Source organism: Bemisia tabaci, chromosome 4 (genome assembly GCF_918797505.1).
Source record: "Bemisia tabaci chromosome 4, PGI_BMITA_v3".
NCBI lineage: Eukaryota > Metazoa > Arthropoda > Insecta > Hemiptera > Aleyrodidae > Bemisia > Bemisia tabaci.
The window spans coordinates 26,498,434-26,515,025 of record NC_092796.1 but is presented as its reverse complement, the minus strand read 5'-3'; the positions used below and the strand labels follow the sequence as shown (position 1 = coordinate 26,515,025).

Sequence of the window (16,592 nt, the reverse complement as noted above, 5' to 3'; positions counted from 1 at the left end):
CAGGACTTACTGCATTGTTGATTTTTGGTCATTTTGTTTTAGTCAACGAAATGAGTGAGGAGGAGATCATCAATCTCCTAGCTCCACCTCCTTCTCCTCCACCACCACCCGCAATGGCAATTTATGGGTATCCAGCGTATCCATATGGATATCCCCCCCTTAATATGACCAGGGCCCCGTCAGCCGCCCCGGTAGCCTTCCCGCCAGCCGCCCCGGTAGCCTTCCCGCCAGCCGCCCCGCCATGGCCTACCTGGATACCCATATGCATACCCTTATGGATATCCTCCATTTTCTTCTTTGTTGGAAAGCAGTGCGATGACAAATTCCGGTATTTGAAAAATACATACATGAAGTACTTATCACCTCAAACTGGAGAGGAAAAATGAAGAAACCTATGTATTTCGATCTCTTGGACAGATACCTCGGAGGCAGTTAACTAACAGCACCAACATGCTTGTATGATTCCCTGGCTTCAACGAGCCAAGTTCCTCCTAACATTAACACTCCGGTGTCTGCAGGAACACCCCCAACTCGAGCAAGTCTTCTGGCTTCAGCGAGCCAAGTTCCTCCTGACATTAACAGTCCTATGTCTGCAGGAACACTCCCAACTCGAGCAAGTCCAAACAGTGGTGGATCAATATCTTCAGAAATGTTTGCCACGTCATCAGGTTCCACCAGTCAATCCTCTAACTCTACGGCCACTCCCCTTTCTTCCAATCGCTCTCGTTTTGAGACCGTGAAAGAAATTCTAAAACCGAAAGCTGCAACAGCTTGTGATATTTTGCATCATTATAAAAAGACGACAGAGGCATCACAAGCTCATGGCAGGAAGGTTCTGAAAACTGAAGGGTTACCCATCCTGCCTCTGATCGGAACCATTCAACCCCTTCGTTCCCGGGTCTTCGCAAGAAGAAGATACGGCTTCCTCAAATGTTCCCTCCGATGAATCGTGGGTTTCAAGGATACCTCCCGCCACGGCTCATGATAATGCTGTGCAAGGGAGTGACTTGTTGGAGAAGATACACCACCGGTTGCAAAAGGAAATCGGCGAGGTGAAAGTTTTCGCCCCTCCAAAATTTTCACTCCATGGCCTACAGTCAATTTTCCTTTTGAACGCATTCATGTCGATTTCTTTGAATTTAAATCTCTAAAAATTTTTATAATTTGCGACGCCTATTCCAAATGGCTTGGTATTGCCATCCGCCCCTCCTGTACAGCGGACGATGTTGAAAAACAGTTATTGACAGATTTTGCTTTTCTTGGTCTACCTAAAACTCTAGTCAGCGATAACGGACCTCCCTTTGATTCTCAAGAAGTTCAACATTCAGAAATTGCATTCCCCACCATACTCCCCAGAGTCTAATGGTCTTGCAGAAAAAGGAGTCCAAATAGTTAAACGAGGATTAGAAAAAATTCTGATGTCAACCACTGCAACTTCACCCTCTTTGTACCAGATTGTAAGTTTGTTCTTATTCAACTATCGCAACACCCCTAGCACTATTACCCTCAAATCCCCAAACGAAATGTTACTCAGTTTTCGCCCCCGTGCCATGGGAACCGCCGGAATAAGCGGCTCCGATTCTGACGATTCCTTCGTAACAGCGGCGCCCATGAACATCTTGTTCACTCGCGGTGACTTAAACGTTCCAGGCTATGCGGAGAGCGGGAGAGCCCTGTAGTGCCCTCCCCGGATAATGTGGCTCTGAACACCAGAAGAAAGGTATATTAACCCAATTCAATAGTTTTCGTATCTACAGGGGAAAAATCCGCTGTATATAGGACCAGACGCGAGGGATAATTTTATTGCTCAGGACTGTATTCTCAAACGGTAGTGCGAAAATTGATGGAGCAACTCGAGGCTGGAATGATGAAAAAGCTAGACGAGAAACTCGAATCGACAATCAAAGTAGGAGCCCAAAGCCAACCGTCAACATCAACTCTCATTCCCTCTGGTACACAAAAACAGCGCGATTAGAGCTCCCCTCCCCAAACGCAGCGCGCTTGAATGGCTTTTATCATGAAATTCAGCCTGAGATCTCATCGCATTTGCGTATCACGTAAGTTGTCTGCAAAACCAATCGAAATGAGTGAAGAAAAGCATCCCTTAATTATAAAGCGAGCGGCAACGTGATCAAGATCGCGAGATCGAGGAAATTCTACACCCCTGTGTGAAATAACTATATGCCTTCTCATGCGAGGTAAAAAAAGTAGAATATTAAACGTAATATAGCAGTTCGACATTGACATTTGTAAGGATGAAAAACTCCTCAATTCACAAATAGAGAGTAATGTGACATCACTGATCATACCTCCATCCATCCTTTCCTCTTTTCAGGATAAATATATGCGTCAAAATCAAGCCAGTAATCCCTGGACACTTCACGCATCCTTATGCTCTTATTAATTTAGTATAGTGCAGTTTAGTGTTTAGCAATAGACCGGGATCGCGAGTGCGTTCGTACGGTTTTTATTGTAGTTAGCATACCTGAAGAGGCTGAGAAAATGACCGAAATGATCATTGTGTAACTTTCACCTACTTTGCACCTACCTTTGTACCTTGTGTACTTTTGCACATACTCAATTAAAAACACCGTAGGCTTTGGCCAAACCTAAAGTTAATGAAATCATATTCCTTCGTGTCTTATAAAACACAAAATCTTCGACAAGTTTTTTTCGCCTAATAATATAGTGCAAAAATATTTTTCACTTTAAGATATCTGAGGGAATTTTAAATGAACATGATGAGGTGGACCTTTTTTGTTTGTCTTGTAGTATTTTTCTGCCTAGAATTCAGAAGAACCTCAACAGTTTTCTCGAATTTTATAATAACCATTCAATATGCACCATGTATGGAAGGACTCCAAAACAAGTGTAGACAATAAATATGCTGCAGCAATCCACTATTAGTGAAAATGGAAACAATAGAGATGATAAAAACTGGAATTAGGTATGATCAAAACTTTGGTGGTAATGAAGACTGCTATGATAATTGTAGTGAAGACTTCAAGCAATAATTGTGAATATTGTGGCAATCAGGAGAATGAGCCAATCGAGGTCCCTCGGTGTTCTCTCAGCAACGCAGAATGATTACATTCAGCTTTCTCTGGAATACTGCCTGACACCTTAATTGATCATGGCAAGTATGGTATTCACATATATGAACTTGCAAGGAATTATGTCTTGACTCGTCTCTCCGGACCTTGACAAGGCACACATATTTCACCGATTTGAAGGTAAAGAGAGAGAAAAAAATTTTGTTAAATGTTTGGATGCGTGTGAAAGTTGAATTTTTCAACAAGGGTTAAAATCTGTAAACCTTCGTACAAACCGACGAAAAAGAATGTGTTCTTAAAGCAGTATCACAGCTGATGAGATCATCGTTAAATCAACCGCGACTTGGGCAACTGGGGTGAAGAAGAAACTGCCTAGTCTTGACTCTTCCTCTGCCTTAATTACTTCCCGACCTGTCTTTGAAATTTAAGCGCCCGTGACTAAATCTTTGCGAACAGTGGTAATTGACTTAGGCGTTGTGAAGTTTTTAATTTCAAATTCTCACAATCAATTGAAAATCTTGCGTAGTGATAGTGGGTGGGATAAAATTCAGAGAGAAATTATTGATTTCAATGAAAAACAAGGTTTTGAATTTTCAACTAAACGTATCAGTCGAAAAACAAGATTTTTTGATGAACTCGGAATTGATTACACTGGAGACTCAGGTAGTTTGTTCAACAAATATTAAAACTAAAGTATTCGTACCTGTGCTTGATAATTTTTAGAGTTTAGTGTTGTTATCTATTTTTAAGATTTTTTTTTCAAAAATAAATAAGAAAAGAAAAGAAACTGAGAATTCTAATTGTTTTTCAATGTTTAACTCCCTATTCTTCCCTAAAGGAAATTCCAAATTTTTCAACTTTGTTTCATACTTAAAAGACAACTTTATTTACAAAAAAAATATTATATTTAGTATTTTTGTTCCTAAAGAGTTTATCTCGAATCGTATAAAGTCAGACTCAACTAACACCACAGAAAGAAAACTATTTTAACACTTATCTTAATAATTGATTCCTTTTTATCTTCTGCCGAGCTATAGTCAGCTTTATTATAAGATAGAAAGAAATCTAGACCTCTATCCGAACTCCAAAGTATATATTTATTCTCTAATTCAAAGTATATATTTTATTCTATATATTCAAGGTATATAATACATATTATTCTCTAATTGAATTACTTACTTCTGAAAAAATATCGAAGAGGGGAAGAAAATTATCAACAATTCTACTTTACCGACAAGTGCAGTCTTGTCATTATTTTACTTATCCAATATTTCGCGGCTTCGGCCGAGATTTGCGATTTCTTGGGTGTTTAGCCGTTTTCCAAGGAAGCACTGCTTTTTGTGACATTTTTCATTTGTGCCATTCTGCGTACTCGCCTTGGATTTCTTACCGTCCTACTGTTATGTACATTATTTCTAGTAAGTATAATTCATGCTATTTTTCTACGCTTAACGATAATTTTCTTATTTCTATCTGTACATTGGTGTCGGACCGCGAAGGATCCTATTTTCGCATTCGGCAACCGCGCGTGGCTTCTCTTCGAATGGGTTTATAGCTGAGGTCCGCAAGGTCGCTGTTGTTCCCTTGTGGTGGAGGTTTCTGCCTCATCACCCCTCTACGGTCTTTGACGTTCGAACTTGTTAAATCTCCGCCATAAAAAAAAAGTTTCAATTTGTCAACTTTTCGCTAACTTTGTAACCGCGCGTTAAATTCTCTGCTGAAATCATTGATCGCTTGACTCTCCGTAGAAATCATTCACTTTGCGTTCGAGTCTCTGTTAAAATCTTTAACCTTGCGTTGAAGTCTCCAAACCTTGCGTTAAAGTCTCCGTAAATCTCTAACCTTGCGTTAAAGTCTCTGTTAAAATCTGTAACCTTGCGTTAAAGTCTCCAAACCTTGCGTTAAAGTCTCTAAACCTTGCGTGTAAAGTCACCGTACGCGAAAAAAAATTTCTCTCTACAACTTGCCTAAACTTTTAACCATATTTCGTCTGACATCAACATCTGAGCGATTATCCTCGATCTTATCGCGATAAAATCACAATTTTTTCGGGCCGATAAAATCGCAATAAAATCGCGAAAAGATCGAGGATAATCGCTCAGATCTTGATGATCCGAGCAATTTTATCGCCGATAAAATCGAGGATAATCGCGATTTTTCCGGTTAAAAATGCTACTTGGGACGTTGGATTTATACGCTGCGTTGCTAAGTTCATGTAATGAGACCAAGATTTTTCGAACAGGTCCATTATGACTTTTAAACTTCATTTCTTTTTTTCCAGGTTGTGGGGACTTGTGCCACTCACAGATAAGGCAGTTGTAGCTCTAACTCTCATCTTAATCGTATTTATCATTGGCCTGCTAATTTACGTGTTTGAGGAGCACGAGGCCCTGGTAAGGGCATACCAAGCCATTAGGACACAGTATGAACGCTGCCTGGACTATGTGCCCTCGCCCTGGGCCACCCGGGCACCAGGCAACGACCGAAAACGCCCAGGCAGCGTCTTCCCTGCAAGCCGACTTTCTTAAATATAATGTCGCTTTAATTTTGTTAAGGATGGATTTTGGATTGGATTTTGTTGTAGTTTTGTTCTGGACTATGTTCCAGGTTGTGGGGACTTGTGCCACTCACAGATAAGGCAGTTGTAGCTCTAACTCTCATCTTAATCGTATTTATCATTGGCCTGCTAATTTACGTGTTTGAGGAGCACGAGGCCCTGGTAAGGGCATACCAAGCCACGAGGACGCATTATGAACGCTGCCTGGACTATGTGCCCTCGCCCTGGGCCACCCGGGCACCAGGCAACGCCCGAAAACGCCCGAAAAACGCCCAGGCAGCGTCTTCCCTCAAGTTCTACATGAAGTCTTATTGTAATTCATGATCAATGAGCTTTCTAACTAGTAACCTTACAGGAATTCAACCAGTAATAACTTCTAACAAGATTACATCTATTTTTGTTAAAGATCTGCCGTTAAATCTAGGAAGAGAGTAACATTTCAGAATAGATATCCAAAGTACTAGGGTACACTGTTACGAAGCAGAATGGCAAGCGGAGAAGCCTCAGTTAGAGTGGTATCCACCGTTCTTGAAGAGTCGCAACGAGCTATCAAGGCAGTAACTACCTCATTGCTTAAACTTGAAGCAACCCCTAGCCAAGCACCGGAGTTCTTAAGCAACTCATTCATCCATTTGGTGCCAGAGCCTGATCAGAGCTTACAGTCATTCTTGGAGGATCTTATATATCTAAATCAATGTGCAGTACCGAAGATGTTTGTCAGTTTGTCAGTAGGGACAGCGATGTTAGAAGTGGCTGATGCTTCTTTCTGGGCCCGCTTGAGATCAGTCCTTATCGACGCAGAATTTAGGATAGAAGAAAGGACAATAGGTTACTTGGTAGCTCTCTATCCAACATACGAGAGATTAATAGAACCTAACCACTATGCTTTTCGTGATGCTCAAGGGTCACACTATATCTTCGCCATAACACTCTTTATGACACTTATAGGTAAGTCCCTAATGTCAGTAAACTTTGCGCCATGGATGAGGAGGAGAAGGATGTCTTTCGCCGGACCTCTCTCAATCCCAATAACAGATGAATTATTAGAGAAAATGTGCCCAAGTATTCAAGTAGCACAGGCTTTCAACGAGGAAGTAAGGAGCTTATGGACTATACGTCGGGAGTTCTTCATAGAAATATGGAACCAGAGTGGTAAACCAAGTTTACTAGGAAGAGGATTCCAAGTGACACTAACCTTGCTAAGGTATGCAGAAACTACCATATGCCTACAATATGGCTAGTGTTGGCTAATCCTATCCTGCTTATGTGGAGTGAGTTGAATAAAAGATAAGGCAGATAAAGCCATTGAAATTTTAAAAAATGCCCCCGAACTTAAAGAATACAGCCTCGAGAATATTAAACCTAGGGGAGCAGTTTTCCGTATTTTTAACATAAACCATGACTTAGAAAAAGAAGATATAATAAAGTCAATGTACGGTAACTTCAGAAGGATACCAGAGATGACTGAAGAGAAATTTAATGAAGCGTTAAATATTTTCATGGATACAAAACGTGAAATTACAAGCCGATTTGGAGGAAAATTCACTAGGAGAGACATTACTATCAGAGTAATGGGAGGTTTAGAAGCGGAGTTCGCAGGGCGAGACGGACTAATAATTGACTTTAAATGGAGCCACATGACTCCAACAGTGGTAGTTACACCCTGTAACAAATGTGGATCCTTTGAACATAACTCCAAGAAATGCGTTGAACCTAAGGAACTATGTTTCAAATGTGGGAAAGATCAGCACAAATTCAAAGAATGCAAAGAAAAAGAAGCGAAATGTCTTATGCTGTCGAAATGCCTGGACTATGTGCCCTCGCCCTGGGCCACCCGGGCACCAGGCAACGCCCGAAAACGCCCGAAAACGCCCAGGCAGCGTCTTCCCTGCAAGCCGACTTTCTTAAATATAATGTCGCTTTAATTTTGTTAAGGATGGATTTTGGATTGGATTTTGTTGTAGTTTTGTTCTGGACTATGTTCCAGGTTGTGGGACTTGTGCCACTCACAGATAAGGCAGTTGTAGCTCTAACTCTCATCTTAACCGTATTTATCATTGGCCTGCTAATTTACGTGTTTGAGGAGCACGAGGCCCTGGTAAGGGCATACCAAGCCACGAGGACGCAGTATGAACGCTGCCTGGACTATGTGCCCTCTCCCTGGGCCACCCGGGCACCAGGCAACGCCCGAAAACGCCCGAAAACGCCCAGGCAGCATCTTCCCTGCAAGCCGACTTTCTTAAATATAATGTCGCTTTAATTTTGTTAAGGATGGATTTTGGATTGGATTTGTTGTAGTTTTGTTCTGGACTATGTTCCAGGTTGTGGGGACTTGTGCCACTCACAGATAAGGCAGTTGTAGCTCTAACTCTCATCTTAATCGTATTTATCATTGGCCTGCTAATTTACGTGTTTGAGGAGCACGAGGCCCTGGTAAGGGCATACCAAGCCATTAGGACACAGTATGAACGCTGCCTGGACAATGTGCCCTCGCCCTGGGCCACCCGGGCACCAGGCAACGCCCGAAACGCCCAGGCAGCGTCTTCCCTGCAAGCCGACTTTCTTAATATAATGTCGCTTTAATTTTGTTAAGGATGGATTTTGGATTGGATTTTGTTGTAGTTTTGTTCTGGACTATGTTCCAGGTTGTGGGGACTTGTGCCACTCACAGATAAGGCAGTTGTAGCTCTAACTCTCATCTTAATCGTATTTATCATTGGCCTGCTAATTTACGTGTTTGAGGAGCACGAGGCCCTGGTAAGGGCATACCAAGCCACGAGGACGCAGTATGAACGCTGCCTGGACTATGTGCCCTCGCCCTGGCCCACCCGGGCACCAGGCAACGCCCGAAAACGCCCAGGCAGCGTCTTCCCTGCAAGCCGACTTTCTTAAATATAATGTCGCTTTAATTTTGTTAAGGATGGATTTTGGATTGGATTTTGTTGTAGTTTTTCTTTTGTTAAAACTAATTTTGTATTTTTCTTTCATTAATAATACATTCTTTGTTTAAAATTTTAAGGTTTACAGGACCGGTGCGATTGATGATTATGATATGGCGTTTGCAACACGGGAAAGCACATACCAAGGGCGGCGAGGATGCCTGCAGCATGACCGGACATGAGAAAGAAAGACAGGTGGTCACTCGCCCATCGGCCAAACCACCCCAAATTCTTCTCATAGCCGCCCGAGTTTTTTTTATGGGCCGTTATCACTGTCCCGCTGCACCGTGCATCCTTCTTATTCATGAAGAGTTCCCTCCCACAAACAATTATACAGTTGATCCCGATATGTTAATGTATCCCGATTGTTTAAACGATGAGACTTATTTCGTGGAGGCTGAAGAATCCAATCGCTATCCACATTATCTATCATTCCCAGTTCCCAGCCAGGAATTTTTAATATTTCTGGTGTTGAGCCACTTGATATCATCCCCGAGCCTGCTTCAACTTATGAAGATTTTTTTGAAGAGATGATGTACAATGAAATAAATGATCTCAAAGTACACAGTTCATCCCTTTTCATTCATGAAGATTTCCCTCCCACATACAATGTCACAGTTGATCCCGATATGTTAATGTATCCCGATTGTTCGAACGATGAGACTTATTTCGTGGAGGCTAAAGAATCGCAATCGTCTGTACACTGTATAGTCTATCAATTTTAAACAGGATGGATTCTCAAATTGGGATCCACCTGAATGAAACTGATGGAACTATTGATCTTTGTTCTGAAGATGATGATGATTCTGTAGTCATCATTGAACAGAGAGAAAGTAGAAAACGATCTAATACCCCGGCATCTTGCAGTGACGAGACGGAAGCAACAGGTCCGTGGAAAAAGTCAAGATATAGTTGTGATGGAACATTTCATTTCGTTTTCAAGGAACCTGTTGCTTACGGACAACGGTTGCAGGATGTTGCGGGATTTTGCACAGATCCCGAAACTTGCACACTCAAAGAGAAAAAAACAATGAGGAAAACAAAATTCGATGAAAAATTTGAAGTAGATGTATCCGAACTTTTACATGACAAAATTGAGCTTTTTGAGAACTTTGTAGCAGAAGCACAGCAGTCGTCACCATCAGTGCATCAACAATCACCAACACAAACCTCAGAGGCTAGTAATTGAAATTTTGAAACTTTAAACGAAGAAGTTCGTGCATTTTACAAATTGGGTGGTGTACAGCAAATGATTTCTTTGGTTTTTAATGATATACCCGATCCTGATCATCAATTGCAATGGGTCCATCAAACATTTGAACAGTTGATAAAATATATGTGCATAGGTGTATGCAACACACCAATGCGCAACCTGGTGATCGTGTACAGCTGGAAATTATTGGGTGGTGTACAGCAAATGATTTCTTTGGTTTTTAATGATATACCCGATCCTGATCATCAATTGCAATGGGTCCATCAAACATTTGAACAGTTGATAGAGTATATGTGCATAGGTGTATGCAACACACCAATGCGCAACCTGGTGATCGTGTACAGCTGGAAATTACAAGTGCTAACCATCCAGAGTTACCACTTTTTATATCTCTCGGACGCGGTGACCAATTGAGTGTTGAGGTGATTGCATCTACACTCGAAAAAGTCCTAAATTCTAATGAGGAGTTTTTGTTGGCCGGTCCTTTGCGTGTGAAATTTTGTGTACTTAGACTACTCAACGGGCAAGCTCCGAATCGGAGGATAAGTAAAAAAGTAGGCATGACGATGTCTTTCGAGCAATTTTGAAAAACTAAAAGGTTATATATAATTAACCTTGAAAATAAAGACAAAATGTGTCTAGCTAGAGCCCTGGTCATAGGAATTGCACACGCACATAAAAATGAGAGCCGCTGAAAGTTAGCTCGTTACGAGAAAATTAGACGGATAGACTATACACTATACTATATTGTAGATCAAGTGTCATGGGGAATTGCCATTGGGAAGCCCTTAAAAGAATTTCATTCGTTTCCGACGGATCTCGCGCGATTCTTGGGAACATTACGTGTGCTTTCACCGCATTCCCGAATTTAAACGAGTATATCGCCCATTCTTGTATAAAGTCCTGCAAGTGCAGGAAAGTTCAAAAAGCTCAACAGCTACGATAGAACCAGCGCCAGTTTACATCAGGAATGACTATAATCACGTTATGAAATCGATTACTACAAGGGCATGCTTCCGTGACAAGCCGAATCCACTGAGGAAATTTGTTTTCAAAATTTGCGAGAGGATTATCGCCTCCGAATCTTATAGTCGTGCTATCCTGCTAATTAAAAATTTTCTCCGTGTAAGTAACAGCGAATACGAGGACCGAATGATTTCGCATCGTATTTTTTGTGTTCGGGCCGGTCGGCGAGTCTTTTTCTATAGATATCAGTGTTTTCTTGTTTTTCGCTTAAGTTCTTCCCCGAGCTGCACAAGCAGCACCGTATCAGTGTTTTGCAGGATGGATTTAGAGATTCACGATCTATCGCTAGAGGAGGAAATGGACAAGATGGACGAATTACTCCGCACAGATACCCCTCCAGCGCGACCGATCCAGAGACCAGAGCCAAACTCTTCCGAGCCAATCTCAGCCGCAACATCGGCGGCCACGAGGGTACGCACAAGGCCCAAGCTACCCCTCAGCTGAGTTTGCCCTTGAAATTTCATGTGAAATTTCAGTGAAATTTCAAAAGGCCTCATAAATTTCAATTTTTTTGAAAAATTGATTTATTGGCCCCTTAATTCCTTTTCTTCACTCATGTTCCTAAATTTAATAATAATTCATTTTCTTATTGTTCCTCACGCCTGTTCTTTCTTTCTTTCCAATTAGCTAGTCTTGTTACTCTCCTATAAATAATATGGCATCGTAAAACAATTGTGTCCCTCAAAAAAAATTCTTATTTCTACGTCATGTCTAAAACTTAAGATGGCTACATCGTCTCACCCCTCCTCCTGTCCGTCCCGGGCGTTCCAGGGTCGTGTTCGAGATTCCTGCCCACCTCCGCCAACGCATACCCGATAATCGAGCTCCACTCTATTACCCTGAAGAGCCTGTGGTGCTCAGACCAGCCATTGACACCCCCAAGGAAGAAGCGGAGAGAGCGGAGAGATACGCCCGCTGGCCGATCTACGACCCTCCATGGGAGGTCACAAATTGGGAAGCCGTTACCACCACTTATAGCCGCTATTAAAAATTTATCGACTAAGGAATTTTAAAGCACTCTATGTCATTTCTTTATGGTATTATGTTTTGCCGAACCTCTCTGGTCTGAGAAGGCGGAGCTGGCTGCACCACGCCAGAGTCGCACTCTTCCCTCCTATACATGTACTCTATGGTTTTGTTGTGTGCTATGTTTTCAGAAATTTAAAAATGCCGGATTACGTTCCATCGTGCCAGATTGTGATGCGTTGGCGAGAGCGGCGTTCCAGGGTCGTGTTCGAGATTCCTGCCCACCTCCGCCAACGCATACCCGATAATCGACCTCCACTCGTTTACCCCGATGAGCCTGTGGTGCTAAGACCAGCCATTGACACCCCCCAGGAAGAAGCGGAGAGGGCGGAGAGATACGCCCGGTGGCCTATTTATGATCCCCCATGAAAGGTCACAAATTGGGAAGGCGATATTCGCCCTCTCGCGGATTATGACGCTTGGGTAAGATTTTTATGCTCTGTATTCTGGAAAAACCACTTATAGCCGCTATTAAAAATGTATCGACTTTTAGCACATTTTAAAGCACTCTATGTCATTTCTTTATGGTATTATGTTTTGCCGAACCTCTCTGGTCTGAGAAGGCGGAGCTGGCTGCACCGAGCCACCACAGCCGAGCCCCTCCTATACATGTACTCTATGGTTTTGACGTGTGTTATGTTTTCAGGAAAAAATGCCTGATTTGATTCCTTCATGTGCAATAGTTCAGCGTTGGAGAAGAAGGTGCTCAAGGCTTGTGTTCGCCGTACCAGCACACCTCCGCCCTCACCTTCCCGACTCCCGAGCGAAGACCTCATCTTACCTACCCTGACGAGCCTTCGGTGCTAAGACCAGCAGTTGACAGCCCACAGGCTGAAGTGGAGAGAGCCGAAAGAAACGCATGGTGGCCAATCTACGACCCGCCAGTGGAGGTCATTAATTGGAATGGCGATGTTCGCCCTCTCCCGGATATGACGCCTGGGTGAGATTTTTATGCTCTGTGTTCTGGAAGAATCAATTATACCCGATTAATTATATCCTGAGTCGTCTGACAAGACCGAGATGATTGCGTTGAGCCACGTTCGCACTCTCCCTATAAAGGTCCTCTACATATGGATACATGGAAGGATTATGGTAATGATGATAATGCAACCATGGTCTCAGGAACATACTCGACGTACAATCCAGAATTTCCATCATCGAGTATAATGGAAAGAGAGAGACATAAGAATACGGAGGTTGTTGATTTGAGGGTTACCTAGTCTAGGGAGGAATGATGGCATTGATAATGACATAAATTATATAATAGACGAATACATCGATAATTACGTTTTTGATGGTGGAATGTTTTTTGATGCTGCTGATTTCGAAACTGAAAGAGTAGTGCAGTGCGAAGAGAGAGGTATTCACATGGTGTTTAACTCGTATCCTCAACCCTACGATGAAAGAATGCAGCGATTAGAATGTTGCAAAGATCCGGAGACCCGCATTTTTTTCACGAACATCAAGAAGCCCAGTTGGGACAGTGGAGACAACCTTTGTTCAGCAAGAGCTTTGGTCGTTGCAGTTGCTCACTGTCAAAAGAATGGCAGTCATGAAATGATGAAACGTTACAATAACATCAGGCTATCTGAGTTACTTTCCAAGAAACACAGCAATCTCCAGAAGTCGGAGGCTCAATTGCTGTGTCGCCGTGCTAAAGTAAACCTGGAGAATGGAGGTCCAATCGACGATGTTGTCTCATTCAGAACATTTTTGGTCGATTATACTAAAACTGTTAGTATACTATTATACTAGAGAACAGGTTGTCGCGTTGGCCTCGGCCACGAGATTTCGTCCCTTTTGGTCCCGCGGTCCGTGAGCTGCTTTGTTTCCGGCGATCAGAGCACTGGTCGCCAGATGGACCCGATGCAATGACGCTCGCAGGCTGAAGGGATTTTGCGGAAAGGAAGGGACTCGGAGTTTGACCCTTTGCGCCTCCCTTGTTCGAGTTTTTGATGTTTTTGCGGAATACACATGTCGATTGCTCAAATTAGATTTTTATCATAACCCCTAATTTTTCAGCAAATCACGTATTTCACCTACTTTAAACGGTAAAGATAGCGGACTCTTAATTCAGTCTGCATAGAGTTTTCAAAAACTGCAATTCTTGTCGAAGCGCTAGTTTTGTCGGTATTATTGACAACAAAACCTATTGTTCTAAGTCCAATTTCTGCTCTAATACATTCTCAAAATTAGACAGAGGTACTTTTGTTGTGACTATGTCTACTTTGAAAAATCATCTTCTTTCTGCAAATCACTGCAAATGAAGAGTTTTTTTTTTTTTTTTTTTTTTTTTTTTTTTTTTTTTTTTTGTGTTATCATTTCTGATTGTTAAAGTGAATAATTTTATAATGTTACTAAGTATTTGTTTTTGTTTATAGCCGAGGTCCTAAAAAATTTCTCAGGAAATGGCGGCGGGAGGACGAAAAGGCGAAGTGGAGCATTTGGCTCAAACTTTTTCTGTCGCGAATGTAAAATAGGATATCATAAAGTTGAAGCTCACAAATGTGCAACTCGGTGTCCTGCCTGTAATAGTAAAACCGCGCGCAATCAGCCCGTTGCAAGAGTAACTTGCAGCAAATGCAATCGATATTTATACGGTACAAAATGCAACGAAAATCATTTTGAGAAGTACGATAAGGAAGAAACCACTTGTGAGGCTATCAATCAATGCAACAGTTCTTTGAAAGTGTTTAATACTAAAAGCCAGAAAAAACCACATTTCTGGGGTGTAATTTTTGTTCGATATGCGGTAAACATGTATCAGTAGAACGCTTTAGTTGAATGCAGCCAATCAGAGAGCGGGTCTATAAAAAATCCGAGAAGAGAAACGCTGACCCAGATCCAGTCCAGAATCAGGGTAGTCCTTCCTGTAAACATGGGCTTGAGGGTAAAAATGAAAATTAATAATTTTTGTGTGTGTTTTACGATTTAAAGGCGACGCAATGTAAGAGGACTAATGTTAAGAACGAATATTTACACGAGCTGAACTTCTGTGTTGCTCGACATCATTGTAAGCATTGTTTGGATGATTTCCAAATTGACGAGGATTGTGAGGACTGCGGGAAAAATAATATGTTTCGAAGTTATGACCGTGAGGGCTCAGTCTTTGACAAGATTTCAACGATGGTTTAAGATTCTTCAGGGACTTAAATATAGAATTGCAGGATACACACTGATCGAATTGTTTTTTCCACTTTTCAATTAGATAATTATTGGTACCAATAAACCGGGCTGCTGCCTCGCAAGTGGGGAAAAATCTCGCCAAAAATCTCGGAAAGTGCAAGACTTCCGAAATAAAGACGAGCCCAGTGGTCAAGATGAAAATGTTTTAATCAACGAATATTGGCGACGCCAAGAAGGGCTGGGGGACGGCAAGGAAAGCGCATCATACTTGTACGGGGCGGAAAAGTTGTGGGTGGAATTCCCTGACAAGTGGTAGTTGAGCTATTGCGTCGCTCGATCGGATAATTTTTCTCTCTTCCTGTATCTACCGACTAGTATGGAACGCGTTGAATCCTTATTCTTGTAAGGAAAGGGGAATCGAGTTCTTTTCAAGAGAAATATTCCCAAGCATTTTCCCTCCTCATTTTGCCTATACACTACAAGCACTCGAGAATTTCTTATTTTTGTTTTCGTTGAAACGATCAATGCGATTAATAAGGACTTGGAGGCTCTACAGAAGAAGAAACCAGTCGAATTTCAAAGATTTCCTACCGAGTTAAAAAAAGACTGGAAGGCAACGGAATGCAGGACGTTTCTTTTTTACATCGGACCCGTGCTTTTAAAGCAATATTTAGATGTTCATAAATACAAAAATTGTATGAATTTGAGCGGCGCTATTCGGATCGGAGTAGATCCAAAACACTGTCAAAAAGAGGTTCCGAGAATGAGACGAATGATTCACGATTTTCGGAGAGGAGCGCACACGTTGTATGGTGCTAGAACTTTTGTATACAACTTTCATGCCTTGACTCATTTGCCAGATGATGTTGAGAGGTTTGGGTCCTTGGACAACTCAAGTGCTTTCCCTTTTGAAAATCACCTATTTATGCTAAAAACCCATCAGCTTAGGAGCATTATTCGACCAGCGGCTCAAATTGCCAAAAGGCAAAGCGAGCTAAACGGCGACTTTATAATATCCTTCCACCAACAGCTGAAGCATAAATGGGTAGTATTAAAAGGGAAGCGCAAAAGACCTTTACCAACAAGGGTGGAAGGGAAACAATATTTCCATTGTCCCTACAAAGATTTCACAATGCAATGTCGACTCCCAAACAATGTTTGTGGACTTGAGAACGGCGCCGTCATAGAAGTCACCAATATAGTGGAGGGAAAAAAGCTGTATGTCATTGGGAAGAGGTACAATGTCAGAGAGTGCAATTATTTCGGAGTTCCTCATGAACTAATTGACATGGTCGTCGTGGACGAGCTTCAAAATGCAGAGGAGGTATGGCGATTCAGTGAAATTAAAAAAAAAATATGTTTTGTTACCATTGAATAGGGGCTCTTTCGCTATTTCGATTATACACACCTCGTAAAAGCTATGAATCCAAAATTAATAGTCACATTACGCCAAGTTATTCTCATATATTACTGATGAGCCAAAAGCTTGTAGATTTTTTGGATGTCGGAAAGGTATATCGTTTTGCAAAGGCAAAACTTAGAAGCAATGTTGCGGAATTATTGCGAAAATTAGCGCAATTTTACTCGAGACTTGCGGCTGTATCATCTTTCTGTATCACTATAACATGACTCTGTAATATTGCTGCAACATC

General features: G+C 41.9%; 1 protein-coding gene across 1 annotated transcript in view; it reads right to left on the bottom strand.

Annotated features, from left to right (window-relative positions):
* Window positions 1–11,770: 11,770 nt before the first annotated feature.
* LOC109043461 (Histone deacetylase 11) overlaps window positions 11,771–16,592 on the bottom strand; it is a 36,362-nt gene continuing 31,540 nt past the window's right edge. Inside the window, exon 10 of the transcript XR_011899740.1 lies at window positions 11,771–16,591. The gene's annotated coding sequence lies outside the window, so the exon portion shown is untranslated. The remainder of the gene's footprint in view (window position 16,592) is intronic.